The sequence below is a fragment of the Rattus norvegicus genome, chromosome 5 (genome assembly GCF_036323735.1).
Source record: "Rattus norvegicus strain BN/NHsdMcwi chromosome 5, GRCr8, whole genome shotgun sequence".
NCBI lineage: Eukaryota > Metazoa > Chordata > Mammalia > Rodentia > Muridae > Rattus > Rattus norvegicus.
Genome location: NC_086023.1, coordinates 57,577,429 through 57,594,288, shown reverse-complemented (window position 1 = coordinate 57,594,288; position 16,860 = coordinate 57,577,429). Strand labels below are relative to the sequence as shown.

General features: G+C 38.9%; 1 pseudogene; it reads left to right on the top strand.

Moving 5' to 3' along the window:
• Positions 1-378: 378 nt before the first annotated feature.
• Positions 379-2,932, top strand: Rbsn5l-ps1 (rabenosyn-5 like, pseudogene 1; annotated as a pseudogene).
• The last annotated feature ends 13,928 nt before the right edge of the window (positions 2,933-16,860 follow it).

Below are 16,860 nucleotides of genomic sequence, written 5' to 3'. Positions count from 1 at the left end.
CTTGACTGCTGTGTGTCAGTCTGTCCCTGGTTTCTGCCTGGCACGCCTGCCTAGTGCCATGCCGCCCAATGGTGATGGCTGCCGCGGGTCTCTGAGGAATCTTGAAGGCAAGGAGTCAGGGCTGGAGTTAGAGATTAAGCTTCAGGCTGAGTTTCTAAAGCCTCAGGAAAGGGTGGTGGCTTGTTCTGAGCCACTACACAGGGCAAAGATGTGGCTGAGATTCCATTTGCTGTAGAGAGGAAATCTCATTCGAGGCCATAATGTCTCTTTCTATGCTGGCTGCTTAAGCTAACACTGCCACAATTCCGCTCCCTTGGGAGGAATCAAGCTGACCCTGCATGAGGTTCCTGCCTTCCTGAGCTTGAGAGAAGCACAACTATGGCATCTCTTGATGACACAGGGGAAATGAAGAAAGGCATCCTGTGGCCGTTGTGCCTGAAGGACTTTTAGTCTTTCTATCAACTTCAGCCACATTATGAGGAGGAATAGTCAGAGGATTGGAATGTCAAAGGGGAAATTAAAGAGAGAGTTTCTTATAGTATCCCAGGCTGGCATCCAGTATAGTGGAGGATGTCCGGGTAATAATCTGCCTGCCTCCACTTACAGATTCTTGGATTACAGATGGACTATTAAACTTGTGTGTAAGCAGTGACTTAGCCTGTATGTTAGAAATATGAACAGCATTCTCCTGGTCCTGATTTCTGTGGGGGTTGAACGAGTAGTTGAAGTGAGAATGAGATGACAGACCCAAGGATATGAATAATTCAGCTATGAAGGGGTTTATCTTTACATGTGGGAACCTCAAGAGCTTGGTGATATGAGAAGCCATCTTTCTGACTTCAAAAAACATCGTGCTCCAAGTATTGACCACTATGTTGTTAAAGTCAACAAATTAATAATCAATTTGGAAAACTTACTACATTTGACAGAACAAATACGGAGACTTCACAGATTAGAGCAATAGAATAGTCCATGGTGCCTTGGGTCAATGGATGAGGATGTTCCTTTCTGTCCAGACTATGTGAATAAGTTCAGTATCCGGAACTGCCATTACCAATGCCACATCTGTGGGTCTATCATGTGTAAGAAGTATATGAAACTCATTGGCAACCCTTGGCAAACTCACCAGTGCCAGCAAGAACTCCGTGAGCACACACATAAGTCCCAGCCAGTCACCTAACCATGTCCATGGCTCCCAACAAGACAGCATCAGTAGCATGAGCGGTGTCAGCTTAGTACTAGACTAGAAGTGTGATGATAGCATCTACTGCTGCACAAGAAGGAGAATAACCCTGACATCATGAAGCTCTACAAGATGACATATGCCAGGCAGATTTGGCTGTTTGCTTGCCTGTAGAATCAAGAGAGTGCTCTTGGAAGTTGTTCCCTTGAATCACTTCCTGCCCAAGGGTCGTGGAATGAATTACCAATCAGGACCTGGGAAACTTGGACTTTGCATAGAGGAAGTTGACCAGAAAGCTCCTGAATACACCAGGATGCCAGCATTCTTAAATGCTGGGGAGAGCATGCCAATGAACTTCAAGTGGAAGTGAAGAAAGTGTACTAGCTTATAGAGGCTTTAATTAAGATCTTAGCCTTCGGCTTGAAACAAGAATCTTCACATCTAAACGCTTTGTGACTATTGAGGATGATAAGATACTCAGCTACATGATTCATGCAGGAAAGGTTACTCGGTATGATGTTACGGTCTACCAAAGCACAGTTTGAAGAACTGAAACAGAGAAGGAAGCAGGGTCTGGAGCAGATGAGGACCAGAGGACTGTGGAAAGTCAGGCTGCCCTGGAGTCCCGACTGAAGCTTGAGGAAAGACAGAGTAGAGTGGTTTGGCCTCTCATACAGCCAATGGAGACATGATGTCTCTTCAAGGCATTCCTGCCTCCTTGAGAAGAGCTGAGGGTTGGCTCCACTGTCACATGGTCAGGAACAGAGTAAAGATCTATCCTCCAGCAGATCTAGAACATTACATCATTCATCGTGCAGATGCACAGATGAGGAGTGTACACTACAAGAGGACCTCCAGCAGCTGCAAGATGAGTATGACCAGCAGCAGACTGAGAAGGCCATTGGCAACAGTGGAAACAGACCTGTCCCAGAGGCATGCCAAGGAGGAGGACCTGCATCAGGAGCAGAGCTATATATGCTCCACCAGCTAGATCTGGGACGAGGACAAGAGGAATTCCTGGAAGCATCCCTGAAAACACAGACTCTTGTTCTAAATCTCTGAGAAGTTATACCCTTCCCTTCAGAGACCAGCCAAGTGTCTCACACTGATCTTGGCTATTCCTTGGATCAGGACTCCTCCCCACTTCATAGCAACACAGATTCTGATACCTTTTCATCTGGCTCAGCTGTTGTACCCACCCACTTGTGGTCTGAGGCCCCAGCCCTTGACCAGGAATTACTCCTTCAGAGCACCATATCACAGCAAAGTGATAAGACCTTTCTCAACCGGTTTGATGAAGAAGACCTCTCCAGCCCTACAAGAAGGTGCTATCAGCCCTGCTGTTGTAGAGGATTTCATGGGCCCTCCAACTGCTAGAACTAAAGAATACAATCTTTTGGGGGAAAGAGGAGGTAGCAGAGTTGGGGGCGGGGAATCCCTGTACTGACCCAGAGAGTCCAGCACCCAACCCCTTTCATGAGGATTACCATCCCAGGCCTGCCAGTCTAGCTGCCCCTGGACATCCTTTTGAAGAGTGCCCATGCACCATCCCCTTCAAGGTAGACCATGGTAGTGGCATGGAGGCTGAGGAACACATTCGAAGGAGCTGCTGCTCTAGCAAATTGACAAAATAAGGCATACTTGTTTGATGAGAAACAGTGTGGTCGAATGGCTGAGGTTGAGTTTCTGACAAAGAACCTATGGGAGCTGAAGTGCACCCTGGCTAAGCAAAAGGAGGCCTCTAACTGACAGCAGTGGGCAGGGCCTGGGCAGAGTCTTTGGTAGCATGATATCAAGTGGGAGGAGGAGAAAGGCAGTCATCTTAATGCAAACAGGTGAGGGGGTGGAAACAGTAGTCTCTTGCTGTGCACTTCGAGGCATTTCCACTACGGTTGAACAAGAATAGGAAAAAAAATCAGTTTTCATGATCTGATTTTTCTGTATTACTTTTTTTGACGAAATGTTCCCCTTTCAGGGCACTTTACCATTTTATTTCAAGATACAACTCTGTTGGGCCAAGGCAGAAATGGCTCCTGACCACCTCTTAGTCCATTTTCTGCTGACTATTTGTGGTCATTATGCAGTATTACAGGGCAGCCCCTGAGAGGAACCTTCCTGTAGCCAAGATAGACAGGGGCTCCAGCAAAAATCTGTACTGACTTGATTGATCCCTTTCAGCAACTCCCTGCTTGGACTGTCTCCTGAACATTTAGAGAGATGCTGCTGTGAAGGGAAAGGGAAGGACCCAGTAGAGAACAGTGCCTCGTTTTGTGGGTGGCAGGAATCTTGCCAGTGTTGTCCCCTCCCAATTAAAGGGAGTAAAGTTCCCAGGTTGAGAGTGATGGTGTGGTGGTTTCATTGTGAGTTTGGTTATGAAATAATGGTGACAAACATTTTGTGGATATTATAGTTTAGGAGAAGTTTATACTTGTGCAGGTCTCTGATCACCTGGAAACCTCCTTTTAGGGCTTTGGTAGAATGACCACTCTATAGGTCCCATTCAAGGGCCTGTTGATTTAGGAATTGTGACTTGGAAGCTTCTTTGCAGTATTAGCCAGTGATGGAACACTTCTGAGTCAGGAGATAAATTCTAGTACCTTCCAAGGTCCTCTAGTCAGCCATTTTTTCTCATGATTCATCCTGACCTGGGAAATTTGTAAGATGCTATTTTACTACTTTGAGTACTGAGAGACAGAAATATTTGAGGCACAGATTGAGATTTTTTCACAGTCCTGAAGTACTTGAACTCTTGATAGAATACAGGAAGGGGTGTTATGTAGCTTTGTACTTTGGTTTACATGGATTGATAAATGACCTTGTAAGATCTTTGGTGTGCTCATCTCTCAGTCATTTCTTCAGTGATGCTCTTTAGTTAATGGACAATAACTGTCCACTAGTCACTTTCCTATCAGCTAACTTTGGACCATGCCTTTTGTTCATTACTGGGGTGCAATCTAAAATTCTTTCGTCATATTCTGATGAAGATTCATCTTGGTAGTAAGAATGTTATTTGTGTGCAAAGATCTCTATTTTCAAAGCATTAATTGCAGGACATTAGTACATGTTAGGGCTTTGGATGGATAGAAATTGGTGTATGGGGCTGTGGGAAAGGTTGATGAGAGAGGGTAAGAGAACTTTGGGTTTTGTTAACAGATGTTTACTGACCTACTAGTGAATTACCAATCATTTGCCAGGTCGTTGGTGTCACTGACTGTTTTGGAAGGTAGGCAGCCTGGCATTTCATGTTACCTGGGGCAGGCTTCCTCTCTTTCTAAAGCACAGTCTCCAGTCATACCCAGCATATCCACCCTGCTTTGTCTGCTTTTGCTGATGGAAAAGAAGATAACCCTAACAAGAATGAACCTGAATACTGGTTTTCACCATTACTTTTCCTGACACGATCAGGTGTTCAGAGTGGTACAACTGCAGACATTGCTTTTCTTCTAAACTTGGGTTTCTTAATTAGCTAGTGACTCATTTAAATGTACTCCTTTCCAGAACTCACCCCCAGCAGTCTGACTGAGAGCATGGAGAAAACAAATGCTTTTAAACAACTATTTTTAAATCCCAGTTGACTGACTATTAAACCAAGTGAACTCAGATCCCAGAGGTTTTACTGACTTTCTCATTGAATTCCTCTTTGACCATATTCTGAAAATCAGAGACATAAAAAGAGAGACTTGTCTACCCTCTGGCTGTACCACTTCCCAGAATTCATGAAGATCAAAGTTGGTTTACAGAGGGTGTTTGGCCTGTGAGTAAACCACAGTTCCAGGTTCTTACCTTGAATGAATACTTGTTGTTTCCCAAGGTCCCAAGGTCTTATCAGTGAAAGAACATGTCCTTCATAAAGTATTGACAGATACCTTTGGTTGAGATCCTGTTCATAGTAGAAGGCCTTCTTGCTTTGTTCTGTTCTAACACAATAAGGAACTGGAGCATCGCTCACTGCACTTACCACATATCATCTCTTTGTTCTCAGATGTTAGAACATCTTTCTAAACCATCATGAGCCATGTTGCATAGCTATGCCATACGATTTGACTTTGGGAATTGGCCTCTGTATGAGAGTAGACTAGAGTAGCACCATGTGCTGGTAATTATGATGACTGTTAGCAAGATGGTCCATGGCATGCATGCACTACACTGGAGCCTTGTATCAGGCTTTTATTAAATAAATAAATTATATTTACGTGAGGCTTTTATTAAAAATATAACATGTCATAAATATTTTATAAAATGTAAAATTCTGGAATGATTTTCATTTTCTAAACATTTCATAATGCTTAACAAGCAACTATTTTAGAAAAATATAGACAGATGTAATATGATTCTTTAAACTAATGGGATATTTTTTCAAGTTTCATTTTTATCACTTGGTGTAAAATAGCTAATTTTATGTTTTTTGATGGGACTTTAATATGCCTTTCTTAAATCCAGCATTATATATGTATATATATATATATGTATATATATGTGTATATATATATATGGCTGAACTTCTATTTAATGAGTGTCTCATTATTTTCCAAATATTTTTACATTATTTTAATTTACTGACATTCAAAATTTTGCCCCTTACCTGACCCCCTTTTCTAAAAGTTCTTCACCCCATCCACCCTCCCCTTTACCTCTAAGAGGGAACTTCCCCACCCTTCTCTCCCAACTTCTTCACTTCCACCTCACCCCCTTTTTTCCAAACAACCTAAGACCATAAGACATTAGGTATTTTATATTGCTAATGTTATAAAATTTCATTTCTCTAAAGTGTATTTAGCATTGCTTGGGAAAACATGTCAGTTATAACCTCTTTAGTGGTTTGCTTTTATATTGTGTGAGAACGAGAGCTCAGACACTTATTCTTGAGTGTTTTTCTCTCGTGGCCAAAGCCAAAGTCTCCTGAGATCTCAGTTCCTTGTCCATAATACAGAACTTTGCCTCTACTATAAGTATTTGAATCCACCATCTTTCTGTTCTTTATGATCTTTAGAAAATATTGAGAACTCTAGGTTCTAAGAAGCATGCATATGCCTAACATAGCATAGTAAATATCCTATCTGTACAGGATGCATGGTTCATCAAAGTTCTCACAGGAGTACCATGTCAACTCCTGAGCCTATGGTTTATATGCCCTTTCCCTGAGTATTTAGCAATTAAAATTATTACACCTATTTCAGCCTATCCCAAATATTAATATCTTACTGCTGATACTGACAAACCCTTTTAGGGTTTATATTTCTAGTGTGAGAAAACTACTTCTAGCAAAAAAAAAAGCAAGCAAAAATATCCCTACCCTGTTGATGTGGTGGGCACAACAGTAAGTACATACAATGTAAAAAAGAGAGCATCTTCAACAAATTGTGTGGTTCTAACTGGATGCTGATATGTAGAAGGATGAAAACAGATATATAGTTATCATCCTGCACAAAACTCAACATAAAACTGGAAACACTAAATCTCATAGAAGAGAAGTTGGGGAATAGCCTTGAATTCATTGGTATGGGTATAACTTTCTTAACAGAGTACCCATAGCACAGACACAAATATCAACAATTAATAAATAGGAATTCATGATACTTTCTAATATATTAAGAGCACAGGATAGGGTAATTCAGATTATATCCTCTTTCAGCTCGTTTTCATTCTAGGTCTTTAGGACAGCTCATACTACCAAAAAAAAATTAAATTTTTGCACACTTGATACCACTGGACAATAGGACTTAGCTATTTCAGATGTGTAGAATTGGCAACAAAGTTTTAAACATTTCTGAGGAATCATTGCCAAAGAAACTTTTTTTCTTTTAAAAAGTATCCAAAACTAAAGCAAGCCTTTTATGGATTGTTTGAAATTACGGCTTTCACGGATATTTTACAGCAGGGCCTTCCTCTGCTCATTCCTGTATTCTGCAAGGTCTGCTGAAACAGCAGGAATCTGAAACTGGCTGTGGAATTAAATTTCTCTAACATGAGTAATGAGAGCTGTCATCAGTCTGATATCTATAGGGAAAAATATTTTACTATGATGTTTTTATATCACCTGTGAGTATTATGTCTGATCCTCGTATGCAAAAAGTGATGTACAAATTGAACCTGACTTTTGTGTATTTAGGGATTTTCAGTAGAGCTTGGGCTCTAAAATTTCATTCTATTGGAAAGATTTTATGAAGAGTAGGCCTCATAAAAAACATTTGTGATTATTTTGATCATAACCAGGACTTTTGGAAACTAATAAATTCCTCTAACACTGAGGTATATTGCTGGCCAAAAACTTTATTTCAATTTTATTTCTTCATCATATTTGCTACTGATTGACTATTGATTAACAAAAGTATGGCATTTTCATTTTAAAAAAATTTGAAATTAGTTTTGAGATAAGGACAATATGATTTAATAATTTGATGCATATTTTAGAATCTACCATATAATTTATGTGATTATTTGTGTTTAATTTTTTTTCAACTTAAGTTAGATGATAAAATGGTGTCATACCTATACAATGAAGAAAGTGGAAATTTCTTGTAATGTACAATTAAAACTGATTCACATTGAAAATCTAACCTTGGAAGGAGGATGTAAATAGGAGTGAGAACATCACAAGGGAATCCTGTCATAAAATTGTTGCCAGATGGCTTAACAACTGCATATGTTGCTATTATTTTATCAAATGAAAGGATGAGATGAGAACTGTACCCTTGTTCTGTGACTTGGCTGCATAGCTTAGGCTGATCCTAGAATATTTCTTTCTCTATTCTGTCTATCCCTAGGCCTAGGCCTGAAAACTCATAACCTCCATACTAGGTAATCTTCCAAGATGACTGATTCAATCTGGTTTCTCTTGACTTCTGATGGAATTGCTCTGCTTGGCCTCATACTAACTTTGGCTATATGTCTTTATCTTCTGTCTCCTTATCATTCTTTGGCTAATAATGTCTTCACCTATGTCTAGTTTGTTCTCTCTGCAACTTGTTTCTGTACATCTGTCTTAGTAAAACTGCCATAAACACACTACCACTACCCCTCTCTCTCTGTCTCTCTGTCCCTGTCTGTCTCTCTTTGTGTCTGTTTCTGTCTCCCTGTCTTTCTGTCCCTCCATCTCTGTGTCTCTGTGTCTCTGTCTCTGTATCTCTCTGTCTCTCTCTCTTTCTCTTTCTGGCTCTCACTTTGCTCTTCTCTGCTTTTAAGTAGCCCCTCTTTCCTGTGCTGTTCTAAATTTGTATTTTGTTTATCTTTTCTCTGACTCATTGGATCAAATGTTTCTCTGATTTGTCACTTTGTCTGCCTTTAAGTTAGGGGTCCCTATCAAATATGTCTGCTTCCTTCTACACACTAACCTTAACTTCACTATACGGAAATAAAAGGTGTGCCTGTGTACCAGTCAGATCATACTCTGATCTCTGGCATGTCTTCACTTTAGTCTGATCATATCTTTGGATGTGATCTCTTGCCAGAGCAGACATTTTGCTGGATTAAAATTCTTCTACAAAGAATGTCTTAGGAAGCTAGGCAAGGTGATTCCTGTTTACTAACCTAGCATTTGAAGCCTGGATCTGGAAGTGCTCTCATAAGGTAAAGACCAGATAGTCTATAGAATAATTTGCATGTCAGCCATATCTACATTGTATGTCCAACATGTTTTTTTTAATCTGTTGAGGTTTGAGGGATGTATGAATCTTTGAGTATAATAGTAAGACACTTGTAGTGATTTGATATCATGTTTGTTTAGCAGGAAAAGAAACAGTTTGTCCCCCAGTGCTTATAACCTTACTAGTCAAAAGGTTTTGGCCTGAAAATGGCAAGAGAAATATGATTCATCTTGTAGATCAAGACTTAAAGCCATTAGAAAGTAGTTGTTTACTCTCATAATGTTGTGCCATTAAGAATATCTTTTCAATACAGTCATTGCTATAGATCACAGTATTAAGAGCTAGGTAATGTTTGTGTTTCCTTTGCTCTTGTTGTAATTTTCAAAGTTTCTTCTTACACAATAAAAAATAACCAGTAAGGCTGAAGTTACCACATGATAACCAGGTTGCTGAGAAAGAGTGTGTATCACATGTATGTACCTTTTACACTATTAGCATCCATATGTCATTTAAAAGGTATTCATTGTTACTTAGCCCTCTCTTTATTCACTCCTGCCCACCTTGCTTTTCTTCTTCCCATCCTTCCCAATTCAAACCCTCCTGCTTCATTGTTCTCATTTACATTTAATACCACTGTGTTCTGCTTCCTCTTACTTGAAGCTTCTTCACCATGGACCCATACTAATTCCCTGACTTACATGGGTATGTGATAGCTAATCTTTGTGGTTAACTTGACTACATCTGGAATCAACTAAAGTCAAGCAGCTGAGTATACCTTCTAATTTTTCTTTTTCTTTTCTTTTCTTTTCTTCTCTTTCTTTCTTGCTTTCTTTCTTTCTTTCTCTCTTTTGTTTGTTCATTCTTTTCATTGGATCACTCAAAGTGTGAAAACCTATGGTAAAGTCTGAACTACTGCTCCCTGTAGCAGCTTATATTAAAAAGGCATAAAGAAGGAAAGTTTTGCTTTTTACCTACTTCATAATTTTTTTTATTTTTTAAATTTTTTAGATATATTTCTTTATTTACATTTCAAACATTATTCCCCTTCCTGGTTTCCTGTCCATAAGCCTCCATTCCCTCCCCTCCCCTCCCCTATATGGGTATTCCCCCTATACATCCCCTTTATTGCCCCCCATATTCTGCTGCACTGGGGATCCAACCTTGGCAGGACCAAGTGCTTCCCCGTCCATTGGTGCGCCAACAATGCTATTCTCTGCTACATATGCAGTTTGTTTGTATTTAAAATGATATCCCACTTTATGGTTACCCCTTCCATCAACCCTCCATCCCATGATATTCCATTTACCAGTTACCCCTTCACCAGGCCTTCATCCCACATTTACCCTTCACCCTCCCCTTTACCTAATGAGAGTTTTCCTCTACCCATCCACTCTCCCCTGCCCTACTGCTCTAGCATTCCCCTATGCTGTGGCATGTGGCCTCCCCAGGACCAAGGGCCTCCCTCCCCATTGCTGTCAAACAAGGCCATCCTCTGCTACATATCCTTGGTTGGTGGTCTATACTCTGGGATAGCTGTGTGGTCAGGCCAGCCTATGTTGTTCATCCAATGGGGTTGCAATCTCTCTCTGCTCCTCCAGTCCTTCTTCCTGTTCCCCGACCTGGCTCCCTGACCTCTGTCTGATGGCTGATCATAGGCAAATTCATTTGTCCTTCTACAGAGGCTTCCCTTCACTTGTATTGCAACCTACTTTTCAGGATCAACACAGACAGAATAGCAAAGATCTCTAAGAATTCCCCAGGTGTTTAACCTTCTGAGATGAGCACCCACTAGATTTTTGCCCATTTAAGTGGGAGACAGACATACTGACACCACCAAGACTACTACCTGTAATATACTCTAATAGATTATGTTTTTTTATAGCCATTAGAGTTACTTAGCCCTAGCTGTACTTATTTTTCATCACACTTCCTTCTCATTCTTTACCACAATTCAACCCCACCTATGTCATTATTCCCATTAACAAATGTGTACATATTTCATATATATGGGTATGGATATATATATATATATATATATATATATATATACACACATATATTCTGAGAACCTGGAATAACCAAATGTATAGTCTGAATTAAATACCCCTATAAAGATCATGTAGATTGTAAATTGCCTGCTAAATGAGAAAATAAAAAAAAAATAAGTTGTTTTTCTGGGTCTAGGTTATCTCACTCAAAATGATTGTTTCCATATCCATCCATTACCTGCAAGTATTATTTCTTTTTCGTAATAACTGAATATCATTTCACTGAGTAAAAGCACAATGTTTTAGTTATCCTTTCTTCATTTGATACACAAATTGAATATTTCCATTTTGCTGGGTATAGTGAATAAAGTATCAATGAGATAAAACTCACAGACCATATGAAGTTCAAGAAGAAGGAAGACAAAAGTGTGGATGCTTGAGTCCTACACAGAAGGGGGAAGAAAATAATCATGGGTGATAGAGGAAGGGAGGGAATTGGTAGGGATAGAGGAGCGGGATGGAAAAAAAGGGGACAGAAGGAGATTCTGGAGAAATTAAAGGAGAAGTACAAGGGTCAGGAATTTGACTGGAGGTGTCTATCAGTGGGGAAGGGGGAACTGAGGGTAGCCATGGAAAGTCCCAGATGACTGGAACCCAAGAATTTCTCAGGGACCAACAGGGATGACATTAGCCAAAATACCCAACAAAGGGAGATAGAACTTTTAGAGACCATATCCAATGGATAGGCAAAGCCCCCGTTTGAGGAATGGGACTATCCATCCATCTCAAAAATATTAATACAGAATTGTTCCTGACAAAATGAAATGAAGAAACAAGGAGTGGATCAGAGACTCAAGGAAAGACCATCCAGAAACTGTCCAACCTAAAGATCCATCCCCTGTGCAGACAACAAATTCAGACATTATTGATAATGTGAAGAAGCATTTGTTGACAAGAGCCTGGTATAACTGTCCCCTGAGAGGCTCTGCCAGAGCGTGACCAATCAGATGTGGATATTTGCAGCCAAGCGTCGGACTGAGCATGGAGACCCCAATGGAGGAGTTTAGGGGAAAGAGTGAAGGAGCTGAAGGGACTTGCAACCCCATAGGAAGAACAAAATCAACCAACTAGACCATCCCCCCAAAGCACTCAGGGACTAAACCATCAACCAAAGCGTATACATTGAGGAACTCATGATTCCAACTGCCTATGTAGCAGAGGATCACCTTATCTAGCATAAATGAGAGTGAAGCCCCTTGGTCCTGTGGAGGCTCAATGACCCAGTACAGAGAAATGTTAGTGTGTTCAGGGAGGATCGGTTGGGTGGGTGAGGGAGTAACCTCATAGAAACTGTGAGGTATAGAGTGTTTGTGGAGGAGGGATAACATTTGAAATCTAAATAAATAAAATAACAAGAAAAAAGAAAAAAGTTAAAGTTATGTAGAAGCCACAAAAAAAAAGGTTAATCATCACCATAGACTTTTAAATATTCCAAGCTCAGAGTTTACATGGAAAAGGCAAAGATAAATTCTAAAACCAGGCAATTGCATTCCATCTACAAATATTATAACTTGATTCCACAAAAAGCAAGGAAAGCTCCTGACGGAACAGCAGGGACAGTTTAGTATGCAATGGGCTGTTCTCAGTGCTTGGGAAAGTAAGCCTGGTATCAATCTGCAATGTGATCAGGTACAGAAAAACAATGCTAACCGTTTTCCTTCACCACATGAGAACTGATTTTCAAAAACATGATACTTTCAGAAAACAGGCAAGAGAAATATCTGTGCATTTTAATTTGTAGAATGAATACAAAGTTAAGTACATGAAAGCATCTGTGTTCTAGGGGTCTAATTAAAATTAAAATTGTGAAGATAATTTCCAACCTACCAACAGGAGACAAGAAATGACTTAAAAATAAAAGAGAATAATAAAAGGACATTTTGCAACTCCAAATGACAGAATGAAAGAATGGAAGTGGTTCATAGTTTTGATGATGATACCTGAATTGTTGACAATAATTTCAGTATTCTATGCTTAAAAATATTTAAATAATTTCCTGTACATTGAGAAAATGTGTTCTGTTAGGCTCAACAAAACTTTGGGGAATAACATTTTGTGAATATGTGTATAATTTTAAATAACAATTTTCACATAAATTCATGTCTTCTTTGCTAATATGTATTTGATGAAACCGATATGATTCTAGTTAGCACAAAGTGGGCAACATTATTTCTTCTCCTGAATTGTGAAGATAATTTCCACACTACCAACAGCAAAACTCAGGAAGTGCCACTAGGTTTGGATTTGAAGAAGATGGGGAATGAAGATTTAAAGCTAGTCTACATGCTTTATTGACATTTTGAATAAAAAATAATTTACTAACTTCTACTGTAAGAGTTATGGAGGAGGATAACTGAATATTTTCATCATACTTCTTCCCAACCTCAACATTTTGTTAAGGCATTAGGTTAAAAATTTAACAGTATTTAGAGCAGGAATATAAATTCATAAATTTATAAATGCATGTGTGTATGTGTATGTATTTAAGTGTGAGTGTGAGAGAAAGAATGTAGTAATATACTACATTATATACAGTATACTACATAGTAATATACTCTAGCTTTTTTTTAGATTTCTTTCTCCATTTAAGCTATCTTCCATATATTGACTTTCAGTACAAACACTATAGATATTTTTCCATGAGCATTTACTTAATGTATTTGTTAGTGTATGATACACTTCTGTGCTGCTTTACACTTAATAGTGGTCAAGAGCCCACTATTTCCATGAATGTCAAATTCTTAATTAATTTCTGTAGTATATCTGAGGAACAACATATTCAGCAAAATATTTCCAAATACCTAATGACTTATAACTACTTCCAAGTACTTTTTACATTTTTTATCACCCTCACATCAATTATATCACTAATTTGATTTGACATGTTTATAAATGTTCCCATCTCTCTCTACAGTGAGTTCTTACTACAGTGAAACTATGTCCAGTTGTTTTTCCTGTCACCCTCTGTGACCAACAATGTGTACCATAAATCAATATCAGTTTAAATGAATGAAGTTTCATTTTAATCCTGAATTACTAATTGCTTCTTATTATTTTGATAATAATATTCCAAATATTTTCCCCATTAGCTTTATTTCTATTCTATTATTCCTGAGATAAGAAAAAAATCAAGTGAAAAAATATAATTCAAATTTGTAGGATTTGAATGCTTGCAAAGACAATGTCATCTAACAGATTTTCAAAGATTTTAAACATGCATTTGTTAAAATGAAAGGAAAGTAACTTTTTGGAGATCTTCAATTGGAAGCTACTAGGAATACACATGTATCCTTTAATACTGTGAAAAGTAGAAGGGAACACGAGACTTAAAAATCAAACTTGTTTCTGGTGGCTGAAAGTTATATAAACTGTTATGTTTGAATATGTTTATTTGAATGATTAAAGGTTGATTTATATTGCCACCAAAATTTTTTCAATAATTATACTAAATTACAAACATTTGATAAGCAAATCTTACTAAAATGTTTGTTACTTATTAAAAACTTAGATTGTCCTTAATTTTCCTGTTTTGTTATAATACAGAGATTTACATTTCAATATTTATACTGAAAATAAATATACTAAAAATTATACTGTCAAATAAAGTATAATTTTAGTTTACATTTTTAGAGGGTAATTATTGTGAATGACTTAATAGCAACATTATTTACACATTGCTACAATATTTATAATTTCTTCATTTATATTTCTGAATAAGTAAAGATTATTCATACAAAGTTGAAGAAATTCTTTTTTTTTTTTATTAACTTGAGTATTTCTTATATACATTTCGAGTGTTATTCCCTTTCCCGGTATCCGGGCAAACATCCCCCTCCCCCCTCCCCTTGCTTAAGGGTATTCCCCTCCCAACCCTCCCCCCATTGCTGCCCTCCCCCCACCAGCCTAGTTCACTGGGGGTTCAGTCTTAGCAGGACCCAGGGCTTCCCCTTCCACTGGTGCTCTTACTAGGATATGCATTGCTACCTATGAGGTCAGGGTCCAGGGTAATTCCATGTATAGTCTTTAGGTAGTGGCTTAGTCCCTGGAAGCTCTGGTTGCTTGGCATTGTTGTACATATGGGGTCTCGAGCCCCTTCAAGCTCTTCCAGTTCTTTCTCTGATTCCTTCAACGGGGGTCCTATTCTCAGTTCAGTGGTTTGCTGCTGGCATTCGCCTCTGTATTTGCTGTATTCTGGCTGTGTCTCTCAGGAGTGATCTACATACGGCTCCTTTCTGCCTGCACTTCTTTGCTTCATCCATCTTGTCTAATTGGGTGGCTGTATATGTATGGGCCACATGTGGGGCAGGTTCTGAATGGGTGTTCCTTCAGTCTCTGTTTTAATCTTTGCCTCTCTCTTCCCTGCCAAGGGTATTCTTGTTCCCCTTTTAAAAAAGGAGTGAAGCATTCACATTTTGATCATCCGTCTTGAGTTTCATTTGTTCTAGGCATCTAGGGTTATTCAAGCATTTGGGCTAATAGCCACTTATCAATGAGTGCATACATTGTATGTCTTTCTGTGATTGGGTTAGCTCACTCAGGATGATGTTTTCCAGTTCCAACCATTTGCCTACGAATTTCATAAAGTCATTGTTTTTGATAGCTGAGTAATATTCTATTGTGTAGATGTACCACGTTTTCTGTATCCATTCCTCTGTTGAAGGGCATCTGGGTTCTTACCAGCTTCTGGCTATTATAAATAAGGCTGCAATTAACATAGTGGAGCATGTGTCTTTTTTATATGTTGGGGCATCTTTTGGGTATATGCCCAAGAGAGGTATAGCTGGATCCTCAGGCAGTTCAATGTCCAATTTTCTGAGGATCCTCCAGACTGATTTCCAGAATGGTTGTACCAGTTTGCAATGCCACCAACAATGGAGGAGTGTTCCTCTTTCTCCACATCCTCGCCAGCATCTGTTGTCCCCTGAGGTTTTGATCTTAGCCACTCTCACTGGTGTGAGGTGAAATCTCAGGGTTGTTTTGATTTGCATTTCCCTTATGACTAAAGATGTTGAACCTTTCTTAGGTGTTTCTCAGCCATTCGGCATTCCTCAGCTGTGAATTCTTTGTTTAGCTCTGAACCCCATTTTTTAATAGGGTTATTTGTTTCCCTGCGGTCTAACTTCTTGAGTTCTTTGTATATTTTGGATATAAGTCCTCTATCTGTTGTAGGATTGGTAAAGATCTTTTTCCAATCTGTTGGTTGCCGTTTTGTCCTAATCACAGTGTCCTTTGCCTTACAGAAGCTTTGCAGTTTTATGAGAAACCATTTGTCGATTCTTGATCTTAGAGCGTAAGCCATTGGTGTTTTGTTAAGAAATTTTTTCCAGTGCCCATGTGTTCCAGATGCTTCCCTAGTTTTTCTTCTATTAGTTTGAGTGTGTCTGGTTTGATGTGGAGGTCCTTGATCCACTTGGACTTAAGCTTTGTACAGTGTGATAAGCATGGATCGATCTGCATTCTTCTACATGTTGACCTCCAGTTGAACCAGCACCATTTGCTGAAAATGCTATCTTTTTTCCATTGGATGGTTTTGGCTCCTTTGTCAAAAATCAAGTGACCATAGGTGTGTGGGTTCATTTCTGGGTCTTCAGTTCTATTCCATTGGTCTATCTGTCTGTCTGTGTACCAATACCATGCAGTTTTTATCACTATTGCTCTGTAATACTGCTTGAGATCAGGGATAGTAATTCACCCTGAAGTCCTTTTATTTTTGAGGATAGCTTTAGCTATCCTGGGTTTTTTGTTATTCCAGATGAATTTGCATATTGTTCTGTCTAACTCTTTGAAGAATTGGATTGGTATTTTGATGGGGATTGCATTGAATCTGTAGATTGCTTTTGGTAAAATGGCCATTTTTACTATATTAATCCTGCCAATCCATGATCATGGGAGATCTTTCCATCTTCTGAGGTCTTCTTCAATTCCTTCTTCAGTGTCTTGAAGTTCTTATTGTACAGATCTTTTACTTGCTTTGTTAAAGTCACACCGAGGTACTTTATATTATTTGGGTCTATTATGAAGGGTGTCGTTTCCCTAATTTCTTTCT